This window comes from Pundamilia nyererei, unplaced genomic scaffold (assembly GCF_000239375.1).
Source record: "Pundamilia nyererei isolate P.nyererei 1_Seehausen unplaced genomic scaffold, PunNye1.0 scaffold00016, whole genome shotgun sequence".
Classification (NCBI taxonomy): Eukaryota; Metazoa; Chordata; class Actinopteri; order Cichliformes; family Cichlidae; genus Pundamilia; species Pundamilia nyererei.
This window is the reverse complement of record NW_005187417.1, coordinates 2,780,156-2,794,976: the sequence shown is the minus strand read 5'-3', so window position 1 is coordinate 2,794,976 and position 14,821 is coordinate 2,780,156. Positions and strand designations below refer to the sequence as shown.

Genomic DNA, 14,821 nt, shown 5'->3' with positions numbered 1-14,821 from the left:
TTTTATGGGCGATCGTTTTCAGGCTTCAAGTAGCACCATTATACCAACATTTCACATTTTAGACATTGTTTTAGGTGTATTTGACCAAAGGTTTGACTGAAAATTTACATGCAAGCTTTTTTTCAAGGCTGTGGTATTTGCCCGCAAACAATACCTTTCAGCTAGCTAAAACAGAATATTATGCTATCAGCGAGCAACATGGCTAATGCCTTTCACACAGCTTTGTCTCAACTCCAAAGAGCCACAGAAGTAAAAGCTCAAAATAATAATTGAAACAATCTTTGAAAAAAATGCCTTACCAAGCATGGCAAACAACTCAAATATGTAGAGCAAACTGCAGTTTGATGGTTGACCACTATCACAGGTTTTAATAATGCTTCGGACAGTTCTTAACCTAGTTTCAGCAGCTTCAGTAATCTCAACTGTTTTCTTGGTTTACCTGTTTGCTTAGTTAAATCCAGCTGGAGGCTTCTTCTTTTTCTTTTTTTTCTTCTTCTTCTTCTTCTTCTTCTTTAAGCCAGACAGTATACAGTATGTCCATTACGTGACTGAGATCAAAAATCTCATTTTCAAGAATGACCAAGCCACAACGCAAACACATAAAACCAACATCCAGATCATCTGTAATGTAGGATCAAGGTCAAAACACGAACAATTACTAACAAATTTCTGGCCAGTGACATCAAAATGACAAACACTGTTTTCTCTGTTACTCGTAAAGGAGCTGTGCGATAGTTGCTGGATCTCAGAATATAGTCTTAGTTCAATATTCTAGCACAGTCGTTTAATTTCTGTGTTCTTTCGTGTAACTTGTTAGTTAAATAATGTCTAAAAGCATGACCAAGTCTAACTTTGCCTTTTCAGTTTTTAAAAATTTCAGTGTGACTCAACTGGATGATTTGTTTTATCGGTGGGTGTGCTGAACAACTGTCTCACTACGCTCGTGTTTATTTCAGTGAGTGTGACAAACTATCTTCGTGAGTCGTTTCATCATCACCACAACAATGTGAAAGCCAGAGCCACAACGTGATGACTCAGGAACAAGTCAAGTAGTGTTTTCAAACCTTTAGAAACAGGCAGCTCTTACTGAGGACAGAACACTTCCACAACATATTTGACACAGACGAACTCTAAATAACATAGAAAAATGCTCTATTAGAAGTAAAAGCCCTGCCTTAAAGCACTCTGAATAACACAATAAACTCCCGTAAAGTAAAAGAAGTTTCACAAAACAGACACGGTGTTATTGTTTTAATTACATGAACTATAGTTAGCTAGTTTCCTCACTGGTGCCCAGCTTGAGAGTCCGGCCTATCTAAGAGGCCACCATATAAATCTGAGGAGTGGTGAGATGATTTTGATTTATAAATACTAGATGAGGAATCCAAACAGCTTTTTGCATTAGGTTTATTGAAATTGAGATGTTTTATTATGTTTTGGGTAAAAATATTTGCTTTATGCTGTAAAAAAAAACCATCCTTGTGAGATGCAGATGGCACACACGTTTAAAAAGGCACTGACATCTCACATGGCTGACTGTCAGAGCTGTTTGCCTTGTCAGTTTTGCAGCATCAGTCTCAGCCTGTAAGTTGGTCAGAGTCACAGTGTTGATGCAGCTGTGCTCATCGGTCACAGGCTGGGTGAACCTCTACCCTCTGCGCTGCTGGGAGGCTTTTAGGCATCTAAAACAAACACACAAAGACACACCGGAGAGGAAGACAAACTCCTGAGCATTTTTAATGAACAACACAGCACAGCCAGTGCAGGGCTTTCACAGTTATTTGCACTAGACAGAGAGGACAAGAGCAGGTAGAAAGCAAACCCAAGTAATTACCAGAGAAAAGAAAATACAGAGACACATTTAGAGTGACAGACAAGATAGTCAGCCATGCTACACTGCTGAGCTCAAATTATCCAGTAAGCACCAATCATAAAGTACATCTGCAGCCAAAAGTTAAAAAAAAACATGCTCATCTGTGTCACATTATTCAGCAATCGATGCAGTGGTTGTGGAAATATTCAATAGTTTGGTGATCAAAAGTCTGTACAAGATTTTGAGGCTATTTATCAAGTATATTTAGAGATATTTAATGTAATTTTTGGCAAATTAGATAATGGGTAAAAACTGTGTTTTAAAAAAAGAAACTAATGAGAAGTTTCATACTGGGTCAACCAGCAGGCCTGACTTTGCCCTCCCTTGTGACATACACAAGACAGGTAAAATATTTAGTTATAAAGGTAGAAAAGACAGAATCAAAAACATGATATGAAAAAAGTATAAAATGTTAGCATTAAACCTGAAGACAGCTGTTTCTCCAGATGTTCGATGTACTGCTGGCGTCTGTCAATCATTCTCTCCCATGCAGAGACCTCAGAGGTCAGGTTGGCAAGTCGTCGGGCCTGTTTATCAACGAGAACCTGCAACACAGCAACAATGTTAAAGTGTAAGAAGAAGATCTCTGAACTTCATTGATAAATCCATCGAAGCAACTGCTGAAGCTTTCTTCTTTGTAAGGTTCAATCAGCATGCTCCTGATCCAGGACAGCTCCAGTGCTAATGGTACAGCAGCTGTTGATATTTATGCAGCATTTGGAAAGTTTGTCATGTTTTTAACACCCTCACAATTGACTTCCTTGCCTCAGTAGCTCTGTTAATGTTGGTAAGGTAATGTTGGCTGAAACCTGCCCACATATAAAGAGATCGCTTGGTAGTGGCCATTTCCAGCTCCAGTTGCTGAAGTAATGTGCTAATTTATTTACCACCCCCTCATATGCGAGTCATCAATATACTTTGCAAAACATTTTTTGCAGCAAACGTGAGTGTGACTGATGACTTGGTCTCTTCATGATTCCTGATAATTTATTGGTTAACTTCCTAGTTTTTGCTCACCTTCATGGAGCTGATGCCAGTGCAAGCCCCACCCCCTGACCTTGCCTCAGTCAGGCTCCTCATACTCTGGAGGATCCGGTTCATGCGGCGTTGCATGGCTGCCTGTTCAGTCTCCAGATCCTCCGACTCCTTCTGCAGGTCTCTGACTGTCCTCCATTGTCTGTCCCTCCTGGCAGACGATGTCTGCAGGACCTTCCTCACCTGGAGAGAAACACATTTAAATCAGCCAAACCACCAAGGAAGATGCAGAGCTATGGGCTTAAAATCTAATATTTTATGGCATTTTAGTTGATTTTGATTAATAAAAAGTAGAAGATGGTTACCTGTAATTTTATCAATACTTTCAGCTTAACAAAGCTGCCATATTCAATGTTATATTTTACCCATCTTACAAAGGACAGCACAAATATATAATATAATAATAATATAACAATCAGTTATTAGGTAATTAATCCATTACTGGATTTAAATGACAATAAATTAGTAGCTAGTGTGTTAGAGTAGTGTTATTTTTAATCAAATAACACTACACTAACACACTAGTGTAGACTCCAAAATTTTAGACTCCAAAATGAACTGTTTTCTTCAAAATTGTTAGTTGTAGCTTTAAAAAACATCCAAAATATATAATCTGAAGCATATGCTGGAGATTTTGGGGCAAAGATTGCACACTAGGTTGTCTGATTTGCTGTGAAAAGTAATTTGCAGAGCTCTCACTCACCTGTTTGTGAGTCCGTCCCACTTGTATATTTTTCTTACGAAGGCTCTCCAAACGCTTTGTTGCCCCGTCCATCTCTCTTCCCATCATTTCCCCGTGCTGCTCCAGTCGCTCCACGTTCTCAGTCACCTCTTCCAGCAGGTGAGCCAGACCCAGCGAGAGCATCTTCACCTGAGACACAGGGACCTGACCTAGTGCAGGTGAACACCAGACATGGTGAAGTCCTACCAGTAAAGTGGACAACTGCAACACTTGGCTCACCCTCATGCTCCAAAACGTCACCAGTTAGCGGCTTTAAATCCCTCTATTCAAATCTACTGACAACTCAGAAGCACATCTGATTAAATACCAGAGTACCAGCAGCTGTTGAGCTGTTGAGAGGTGACTAAACGTCTGCAGAGTCTGTAGTGTACTGATATGTCTCGGATGTTCCCAGAGGAGGTCTGGAGCTCTGTATGGTGAAGGATAGAGGGATGAGGAGAGGGTGGAGAGCCACATGGAGGCAAGAAGGGGTGTTCCCAGTGTGACGTATGAATTATAAAATAGGAGAATTTAACCAAAAGTTTGAATATTATATTTAACATCACAGGCTGGCTTGTAATATATATTCACTGTATGAATTTTAAGTGATCAATATACCTTTCTTTCACATGTGCACATCACACATTGTTTGCACATGGAAAATTATTGAATAACTCCTTAAAGAAAGACGAACAATAACAAACGTTTGCAATGTTTAATAATTTAAACTAAAGCCAACACTTTGCTGAACTTTGAACACATTTTTCCCTATGTGAAAGAGTCTGTGTTGCATTTATACATGAAAGAAAGAGAGAAAGAGAGACGCCTGCTGGTTGTTTCAGGAGCTGCGATGAGCTCTGTACTTCTACAAAGTGAACTGGATATACAGGATATTTATTTCTTCCTCCAAGCCAAGTCTGTGGTTGGATAGAGGGAACACTATGTTTAAATCATATGCAAAAATAACATCAACGACAACAATATTGTTACTAATGAGGTAAAGTGCAACTCCAAGAGCAGCCACACTGATCAGGAGTAATATTTTCTGACTCTCACACAGTACCAACTCTAACAGTTTCAGATCCTCATGTTGGGGAAACATAGGCACCATATTTAATTGTTGCCCATATTCTCTTCTGACTCTTGGGACAAACGATGGTAAAATACTGACCCAAGGCCATAGCGATGATGGTTTTCGCATATGTATGTGCAGAGATCAGAATGAGCTTAAGGAGAGATTTTTATTTAAAAACAAAAAAATACATCTAATGGGAAACTCTACAGATGTACAAGGATATCTACTTAACAGGTGTTCATGATCCTCTCAGCCAGTAATAAGACAAAAAGATCAACTGCATGCACTATCTAACGTTTTTGGGTTCGGGTCAGGGTAATGCTTTATAATACAGCATGTAAATAAGGGTGTAATTCTCCTGTATTTAATTGGACTTTCAAGGTATTTTATTTTAAATTACAGTGTAATTATATTTTATATACAAATGCTTAAAGGCACACTAGAATAACGTACATTGTAAATATGCTGTACTTTCAGGATTCAGGGTTTATATTTGAATATTTTGTCTTTACACCTTTATGTTTTTACATCTTTATTTAATAGTCACTATGTTCATGTACATGAAGGATGTTCTTTTATTCAACTGTCCTTTTATTTTATCAAGATAATTATAATAACTTATAAGAAAAAGATAAATACCATTAAAATCTGCAGGCCATTGTGTCCTTATAATAATGGATCCAAGTCTAACGTCTAACTTTTTTTTTCTGTCACAATGACTGTTCAAACAACTGTCAAAAGGAGTGTACAGAAAGCACTTTCCTGTAAAATACCAGGAAGTTAGGTAAGGTTAAACTACTCTGTAATATGGTCCACACGCTGAAAAGTACAGTGTACCTACAGTGTGAGATGAAGAAATATTGTTTGTTTTTTCTGTAAAATTACCAAGAAATTATGCAGTACTTAAAATTACTTACAGAATAATTTGTGTCTCCTTTTCTGCAAAATACCTGAAGTTATCTGATTCTTAAAATTACTAAAATTACTTATGCATTACTTAAATTTACTTAGAGTATAAGAGTATATTGCCATTCTAAAAAATAACATGATTTTTGATTTATCTGCATTTAATAACAACTTACACTTACACCATGACACTTTTAAAACATTGACTTTCTACAAAAACAAAGAAAGAAAGAAAGCGTATACTACCTACCTAGGTTACATACAGACCAAGTATGGACATAAAGAACATACTGGAGCATTTACCTGCTAAACAGCCAGATATCCTCCATGTGGGGGTAAAGACCGAAAACAGAGCAAATATTGGAGATACGGTGTTCAGCTGGACAGAAATATAACACACAGCTGAAAGATAATGTTTCCTCGTGCTGGACGTGGGTGCTAGTGATGTGATCAAGTACACTCACACAGGCTTGTTTTGATTTCATGTTATAAAACACAAAAGATGAAACCTGCACTAAAATGTTTTATTTTATTGGATAAAAAGAGACAGGAAAAAGAATGAAACTGATTTACTCCGATGTGGGTTGTTAATGCCAGAAAGCTGATGAAAATATTATTTTCAAACCTTCTTGTTTGGCCTCTTTGTGCCAGTTAAGGTTTTCTGCAGTGAACTGAATTAAGAGAATAAGACTTCCTGCACTCAGACGCAGGCTGAAAGAGTGGCTTTGTCAAAAAGAGGCAGACCAACAAACTCTTTGAATTGTTTTGGAGCAGGGACAGGCCTCATGCACAAATGGCACTATGTAAGCTCATAAAGCCCGATTTATAAAAGGAGAGAAAAGAGTCAGCCTCAGCCCACTGCTTCCTCCTGGCATTGTGCAGAAAAAAGCTGCAGGGCAGCAGAGTCACCGGGTCACTACATGAGCAAGAGGACAGGCTACAAAGTAAGGCAGCGTGTCTTTGTTATTAATGATTTCTGTGAATAATATACAATAAATAATGCTTTGATCCTCAATGATAATAAAGCTCTATATGTCAATATTTAAAAGGTGAGGTTGTCTTATAGGAGAGATTTTAGTAAACCAAAGCTTCATAGAAAATTATTATATCTTGTATTGCCTTGTCAATCTAATGAAAGACTTAACTGAGGGCTCTTTAAAATAAAATTATGAAAAGTGACATGGAGATCAGAAGTGTTTTTAAACTGTAAATCTTAAGTTGCTCTCAGAATGCTTTTTGTAGCCTCATTAGCTTGTTGTTCTCGGACCCAGAAGCTACTGTAGTCTACCCTCCTGTCCAGAGTGTGGTTACATATCCTTCCTTCATAGGGAGTCAGAAACAACATTTAACTGGTGTTTATTGATAAATAAATGCATTAATAAAATATTAATATTTAGTTTATCTCATTTGTTTTGGGTGGGTCAGCAGTATTTAACTGTTAAGTGCACTAATTACTTGATTCAAAACGTATGATGTGTTCACCTGTGTTCAGCTGGACTGGCACTTTTAAATGGAATTAATTATTAATCATATAATACCAGATCAAACATAAAGCCTGTGGGCCAGAATCAGCCCGGCAAAGACTCCAATCCGGCCCACTTGAAAGCTTTGGAAAATGCCAAGAAATGCACAGATGTTGAACTTTAAGCTGTGTTTTTATAATGTGTACAGGTTTTCCTACTGATAAAGCCCTCCCTCAATTCCCATTCATGCTATCCTACTACAACAAATTAGTTAAGTAATAGATAAACAACTAAATGACAGAAAAGTTTTTCACTCCCCGTCACCACTACTACTACTATTGCTATGTTTTTTTTTAAATCTGTGAATTAAGAAAAACGTTATGTTTTATAAATACAGGACAGTGCGAGCAATGAGCTACCAGAACATTCTCTGTAATTTCACACATTCATCATGTAACTAAGACAGTGTTTAACATGCACTTCTTTTTCTTATATTAAGAAATCTCAGGGGCTAAATGTTTAGGAAATGTCATTCACTGGTCCATTCAAGATCAAAGTGAGCTGTCAAATGAGTTTGATATTCCTGATATAAACTCTTCTATAGTGGCTTTTGACTTAAACACCATTTGAAGTGTAAGGGTGAGGAGCCAAGAGCATGTGTCAGGGGTGTGTGTGTGTCTGTGTTTGTCTGAGGAGGCTGGACTATAACTCCATAGCTTGTCAGAGAGTCTGTAAGAAAGAAGCTATGAAGAGTATGAAGACGTGCATCTGGAGCATCTGTGACTGACACTTTGCAGTAAGTGAAAAAGATTTTTTGAGAAAAATAGATTCTCTTTTCCCCCCCTTTGTTTCTGCATGTTTTATTTTTGGATTTACATGGTGAAATGATCATATAGTCTGCAGCTCTATACAATATTTGATCATGTTATAGGTTTCAGTTCTTGTTCCATGTGCTTCAGCTACAATCTAAAATAATCTATGCTTAAATTAACCTCTGTCTGCAAAATAGGTCCGTGCATATGAGAGCTAAAACACATCTATTTTAGTATCTACAAATGCAAGTTTCACAACTTTTTGGGCTGCTGGGCAGACTGTGTTTCCCCTGAGACTTTCACACTAAAAAAAGGAATGTTATGTGCGATGGGGGGACTGAGAAGACTGTACAGATAAGCCTGTCAAACAGGCTTTGGCAAACATAACTGAAAGGAGAAACAGGCAGGCAAGAAGCTGTAAATATTAAGAACTGTTGCAGTACAAGAAAAGGAACAGCCCTTTTGACTTGTCCAAGCACAGCCACCACTTATAACTGTGTTGTATCAAGACTTGTGAGAAAGAAAGAGAGAGAGAACAGAAAAATACATTTCAGGCATAATGAAGTCATTACACCTGCACTTTCCCCACTGAGGCACATCAAATTACCTCTTGTTAAACCAAAAGCCTTTGGCAAGTTGTGAAATTACACAAGACACTGGTGACTGACAGAGTGACAACAGGGTGTGTGCACAAAGGTATTTCACAGCACAAAGCTGCTAGTGTAATCTACTGCAGAAGAGACTATCCCTGCTGTTTAAGAAAGGAACAGTTAGATCCTTACTGGGATAAGGGGGCTAATTGTTAACTGCCAGTGACTTTTGGTTATTTGTGTAACCACAGTTCTCAGAATAGCATCTGTGTTTTTGGTAGGTCTTAAGAGCTTGAAAAGAAGGTGTAACGTGGTAGACTAACGTGCGTGTTACAGAAGGCAAAACACCTTTAACCTTTTAAAAGACATTTCAACTCTTATCCCAAACGTTTCTTTAGTTCTCAAACAAAAAGCTGGAGATTCCCAGGTATTTAAAACCTAGTGGGTGTTGTCACTTAGGGGGTGGTCAGTGACCCACTATCATCATGCATCATCATCTCTGTGAAAAAGGCGTGGGTCATTACCACCGAAGGTTTTGGGTGAAACCACTGTGATACTTTCCCCTGCTACATGTGACCTACTGAAGTGTTGTTGTTGTTATGCAAATAACCTTTAAGTAGGTGTGTAATATTTTTCCCTCTATTGTGGAAAACAGTTGTTCAGTACAAAATGCCTGTGAAGTGCAGCTGTTCAAACATTGCCATATCTAAAAGCTACAGTGCAAAATATTGAAACATTTCCAGGACAGTACTTTTAATGCATTATTTTTATGATGCAGCTTTATAATCCCAGCCCCCCTCAACTTAAGAACTACCCCCAAGTGGCTCTTAATGTTACTGGATTTCAAAGAAAGGGTGCCTGAACAGCTGGCAGGACCACATCCCAAGATCATCAAATATGTAAAAAACTAAATCCAGCAGGGAGGCTCAAACGACTTATTGTAGTTACTGAAATTGTTATTCACACTGCTAACTGCTCAACTTATTCCAGCATACTGTTAAAGTTTGGCATGAACCTGAGCACATTGTGTTCACTTTTGAAAGTGAATGAGTGCAATTGAGTAAGAGCGGAGAATTTATAGCAAAAATGGTTTACGTGACATGAGAAAGTGGGATGAGTGACGGGTTTAAGATGGAGCTGTGGAGTGCGGCCACAAGTTGTAAATCATTGCTAAATGGCTGAGGAGATTATTTAGTCACTGTTGGCACTGCGTGTCAAGCATCCTAACAGTCATACATACGCAGTTTTACTTTGTCTTCAAAGAAAGAAGAGAGGGCTTAACAAGATACTGAGCACAAGCCTGTTCATGTGATATGCATGTAGTGTTTGATGTTTACCTTGAGGCTCAGACCAATATTAGAGTCAATGAATTTATTAACTTACCTGCAGGAAGTTGTGTTCACATAACCTGTGAACACAATGCATATGTTTCTACTTATTGGTCTCTGTATGAGTCATTTAATTATTAAAATAGAAAAACAAACAAACAAAACACAAAAAAAACAGGCAGCATAATGCTAGCATGACTTTAAAATGTCAAAATGTACAAAAATGCTTGAAATGCTGTAATCCAGTGTATTATTTGTAGTAATTAAACTAAATACAATTAAATTCCTTACAATTTAAACATTAAATTGAAAAAGCAAACATCCACAAAAGTTTAAGTTGTTCAGATATTCTTTGGTTTCAAACATTTTCAGTGTAAAGGAAATGCCCTTTGTATATTCAGCTTTTACAGCTGGTTAAATCAAATAACTCTACCCTATAGGAGACCTTTGTATGAATTTTTCCTGCACAGAAAAAGTTTCGATTGATCTGTCCACATATCATCTTTGCTCATCTGTTATCAGAATCATCAGAATCAGAATACTTTATTAATCTCGAAGGAAATTATAGGTTACAGCAGGCAGCACGCTGAATGGCCCATGCGCACTTACAAAGGAACCCTCTGACCAAACATACTTTACACAAACATTACATTGGGGAGACATGTCAGAGAGATAGGCTGATAGGAAAAAAGAACAACGAAAATACATAACATGAGGTGAGAGGAGCAGAAAAAAAAACTCCACTCAGACTGAGCTCCTAATGGGAGAACAGTTTGAGAACAAAAATTATCAGCTGGGTCATGGCAGCACCACCACTATATCCACCACTATATTTTTAGATGCCACACTTCCCACGGGTATAATCTCTCAAACAGGTTCTCGGTCTACTGTTGGGTGTGCCCATTTCTGGGTATTCCCGGGTACCCCTCAGGGGCCCTGGAGCTCATGTGGGACCTCAAGCAGTTACTAAGCAGCAACTTTGAAGAGGCTGAGGTGAGACTTGCCTTTCAAACAGCAACCAGCTGCAGCTGCCTGTGGAGACACACCTGTCTATCAAACTGACCACACCCCGAAATTTAAGTCTTAAAAATCCAAACAGTTGGAAAAAAATAATCACCCTGAGGGGACTGGGCGACTAAACCTCTTCACTACACCTTACTTGAATCCTGCAGGTGTGGGTGTCATACTGAAACAGGTGGGGCCCTGTGATTGGTCCATTCAAAGAATTGCTGCCTGTTTATTGGATAAAAAGATGACAGCAACTTCTTCAAACTCAACACCAACCTCTCCTTTCCCCTTCCTTCAACAATTGCACCTCCTCCTTCAACAATTAGGCTGCTTGGTCTGTAGGTAGACAAAACCTCAGTTTGCAGTTTAGTTTATCCTTAGTGAAAATTACACTTTAACTGGTGAGTGAACATTTTTGCCTTATTGCTGTGAATGTGGATGCTTGATTAGGTGGCTTTTTTTCAAGTTTTCGTGCTGTGCGAGTGGCCTTTCTTGGAAGTGGGAAGAGTCAGGGAGTCACACGGGACTGAAAGAAAGTTTTACAGTCTTTCAACTGCAAAAGACACATTTATTGTGTAACAGGTATGCTGGGCAGATTTATGCTTGCACAATTTTCTTTTCCTTTTGTTTCCTTGTAATTAATTTTTTGTAAACTTGTTAGTTTTATGAATTCTGAATACAGAATGTCTATTTTAATTTTAAATCTACAGTTTTTATTGTCAAGTGTGTTTTATTTAGTTTTTAAAAAAAAAAACATTAAGAGTCTGTTCTTTTGACTTGCTCTATAATAATTGTGGTTTTCTAATCATTTTAATGCCAGAAAGAGTTAATCTGAATTATTTCTGTCAGGTTAGGTGTTTAGTGTCTGCCTAGGGCAGGGGTCGGCAACCTGCGGCTCCGGAGCCGCATGCGTCTCTTTAGTCCTTATAGTGCGGCTCCGCGTGGTTTTTGAAAATAAATTAGAAGTATTCAGCTGAAGTGTATTTTATTTATGTTAGTTCTTTTTAAACTTGTAGTTCTAAATTGGAAGATTATTGTTATATTGAAATCTAAAAATAAAATTATATTCTATTATTTTTTTCATCGCTCAAAATAAGCCGGTATACCCGCCGAAACGCCGTGCATTTATCGAGACTTTCAACCCAATTATGGATCTTCGGATCCACATTATATCAGCAGCTGTTCTCCACCGTGAACTATGTTTAAAAACAAACACCGCTCATGCCTCACAGATGACAGCTTACAGTCCTGCGTAAAGATGAAAGTGACTTCGTACAACCCCAATTTGCAGACGCTGTGCGCAGAGGTTCAGGAGCAGAAGTCCCATTGTAAACATATCACGGCAGACCCAACAATGTTTGCATGAACATGCTTTATAGCATCTCTTTATTGACCACTTTTCACACACGGTTGCTGTACGCATACAGCCGGCTGTAGCTTTTCAGCTTACAGCTTGACACACACCAACACAACAGCAGAGATAGCATAGACGTAAAGGCGGCGAGGCGTGATTTCGGGTGCTGCTCTGGTGCGTCCGCCTCCAATGCAGCGGCGTTGCAGACCACACCCCGCCACACACATTAAGCAGGTAAAATACATATTTAGGCAGAATTTTGCAAATATCTATTTTTCATTTTGTAGCAGCATAGTGCTTTTTTTCCAATTATTTTTTAAAAGTCAGGCTTCAAAAGCCCAAAGGAGATATAAGGGTGGCGGCTCACAACAGTTTTTGTTTGCTACATGGATCATTTTAGTTCTGCTGGGTGTCTTTCCTTTTGTTATATTTCTTTAAGAGTTCAAAATGTGTTAATTACATAAATAAAATGTAATTTTCTCTGTAGCACTTCATGGATTTAAGCAACACACCTTAGTTGTTCACACAAAGCTTAAAGGTAGAAAACAATATATACAGTGTTATTTTAGATGTCAAAAAGTATTTGCGGCTCCCAGTGTTTTCTTTTGCGTGGAAACCGGGTCCAAATGGCTCTTTCGGTGTTAAAGGTTGCTGACCCCTGGCCTAGGGGTTTTCTGCAGGAAGAAATCCTGCTGGTCTGGTGCAGTGCAAAGCACTAAATGTACAACTTTTTTGTAAGTGGAAAATTGCAATAAAATCAAAGCCTGTAATACTCAAGTGTATATTAAAGATCTGCTATAACTCATTCACTTGGCCTTGCAAACTGGTCAATCTCCAGGAAGACACATCGCTGGATTTGTCTCCATGTGGAGTTTTTTTGCTTATTTGCAAGAGCCCATTTTCTGCAAGACATCTCATCATGACCAGATTAATGTGTACAGAATTGAACAGAAATGAATACTTTAAAGAAAAAAAGGAAAAAAGTTAAGACTGTTTTGGGTCTACTGCATTTTTTGGGCTATAAGGCGCACTATAAATCCTTTTAATTTTCTCAACATTGACAGTGCATCTTATAATCCTGTGTGCCTTATGTATAGGGATGGGTACCGGTATCGTGACAACGGTTCTGACATAAACGGTAGTAACCAGACCGAAAAGCAGCGTACATTTCGGTGCTTTATTTCGGTGCTTTTTTTTCCTGAGCTGTGATACACTTCTAGCCAATCATTTTACGTTTCTGAGGATAGTAGGCGGGTCCAGGTACGTACGTTCTTTTAGAGCAGAGCTACAGATTAAAAATGCCCAAGGCGAAGCGGTCAAAAGTCTGGCTGTACTTCACAGCAAAATATGCAAACTCAGCAGCAACAAGTGCTTTAAGCTGATACTGTGATACTGTCAAAGGAGGTAACACCAATAATCTGTTTAAACAGCTGGCAACACAGTTTTTTTTAAAAGCCAAGAAATGCGCTGTATTTGATAGCTTGCTGGGAGACCTCACACCGAGCGCATCTACTGCGGGTGTGGTGCCTGTTATCGGACCCGGAGTTAGCAACATCCCCAAAAACACGAAGAGTACAGTCCTGGCCCCTAGCCCTGCCAGTGTAGCAGAAATGATGACGGATGATGATGGCAGCAGCAGCAGCTTCTCTGCGTGAGTAGCTTAATGTTGTTCGTGTGTAATTTACGTTGAGTAGGCTAACCACGTTATTACATTAATACATGTAAGGTGAACTAGCAAACATCATCATAGCTACATGCGGCTGTCTTCTTGTTTGATGGCAGATACTGCCTTCACCCTGGCCAAAAAGGCTAAAATGACCAAAGAAAAAGAGGGAAACGGCTAAACATGAGAGGTTTTTGGATAAAGTTTGTGTTTTTTCCATTGTCTAAGCACTGCTTCCAGCCAAGAGTGATACCATATATGCCCCATAGCTGCAGAAAAGGCTAACATTGTTATCTTTTTACAAAAACCAGCTGAACATGAGAGGTTTTTGGACCAAAAATGTGTTCTCCATTCTTTAAGCACTGGTTTGAGCACCGGCACCGTTTCAAAAGTACCGATTTGGCACCGGTATCGGATAAAAGCTAAACGATACCCATCCCTACTTATGTATGAATTCCAGTTGTGTTTACTGACCTCGAACTGATTTTATCTGTCAAAAAATGTTGTAGTACGACTTTGGTAAGCTACGAAGCTGCACTGCTTGATGGATTGTTGGAGCCTCGCGGAGTAATCTGTGTCCAAAACTCCGTCTGCTTCAGGTCCCAAAGTCAAACGAACACTGAAGCATTACTGTCTGAATTCTTTCACCTTTAATAAAATGATCAGTATTGCTGCTTTACCAGATGTAACAAGGCAAGGCAAATTTATTTGTATAGCACAATTCAACAACAAGGTGATTCAAAGATCTTTACAGAGACATTAGAAAAGAAAACAAATAAAAAGCATGATTTAAAATTGATTAAAACAAGCAAACAAACTAACTAACTAACTAAATACACACATTTCACACCTGTTCGCGCGATCTGAACCCTTATCGTAAGGGGAGCTACCAGTCCTTCTGTGGACGAGCTACTTTCTATTTTAAATTCCCTGAATTTAAAATACTCTCTAGACCCAGTCTAGACCCAGTTGGGGAGCTACCCAGAGCTCTAA

The 14,821-nt window shown here is 38.6% G+C and overlaps 1 protein-coding gene across 1 annotated transcript in view; it reads left to right on the top strand.

Moving 5' to 3' along the window:
- Positions 1 to 7,805: 7,805 nt before the first annotated feature.
- Positions 7,806 to 14,821, top strand: part of LOC102214565 (zinc finger protein 229-like) — a 17,345-nt gene continuing 10,329 nt past the window's right edge. The window contains exon 1 of the mRNA XM_005725555.1: positions 7,806 to 7,869. The gene's annotated coding sequence lies outside the window, so the exon portion shown is untranslated. The remainder of the gene's footprint in view (positions 7,870 to 14,821) is intronic.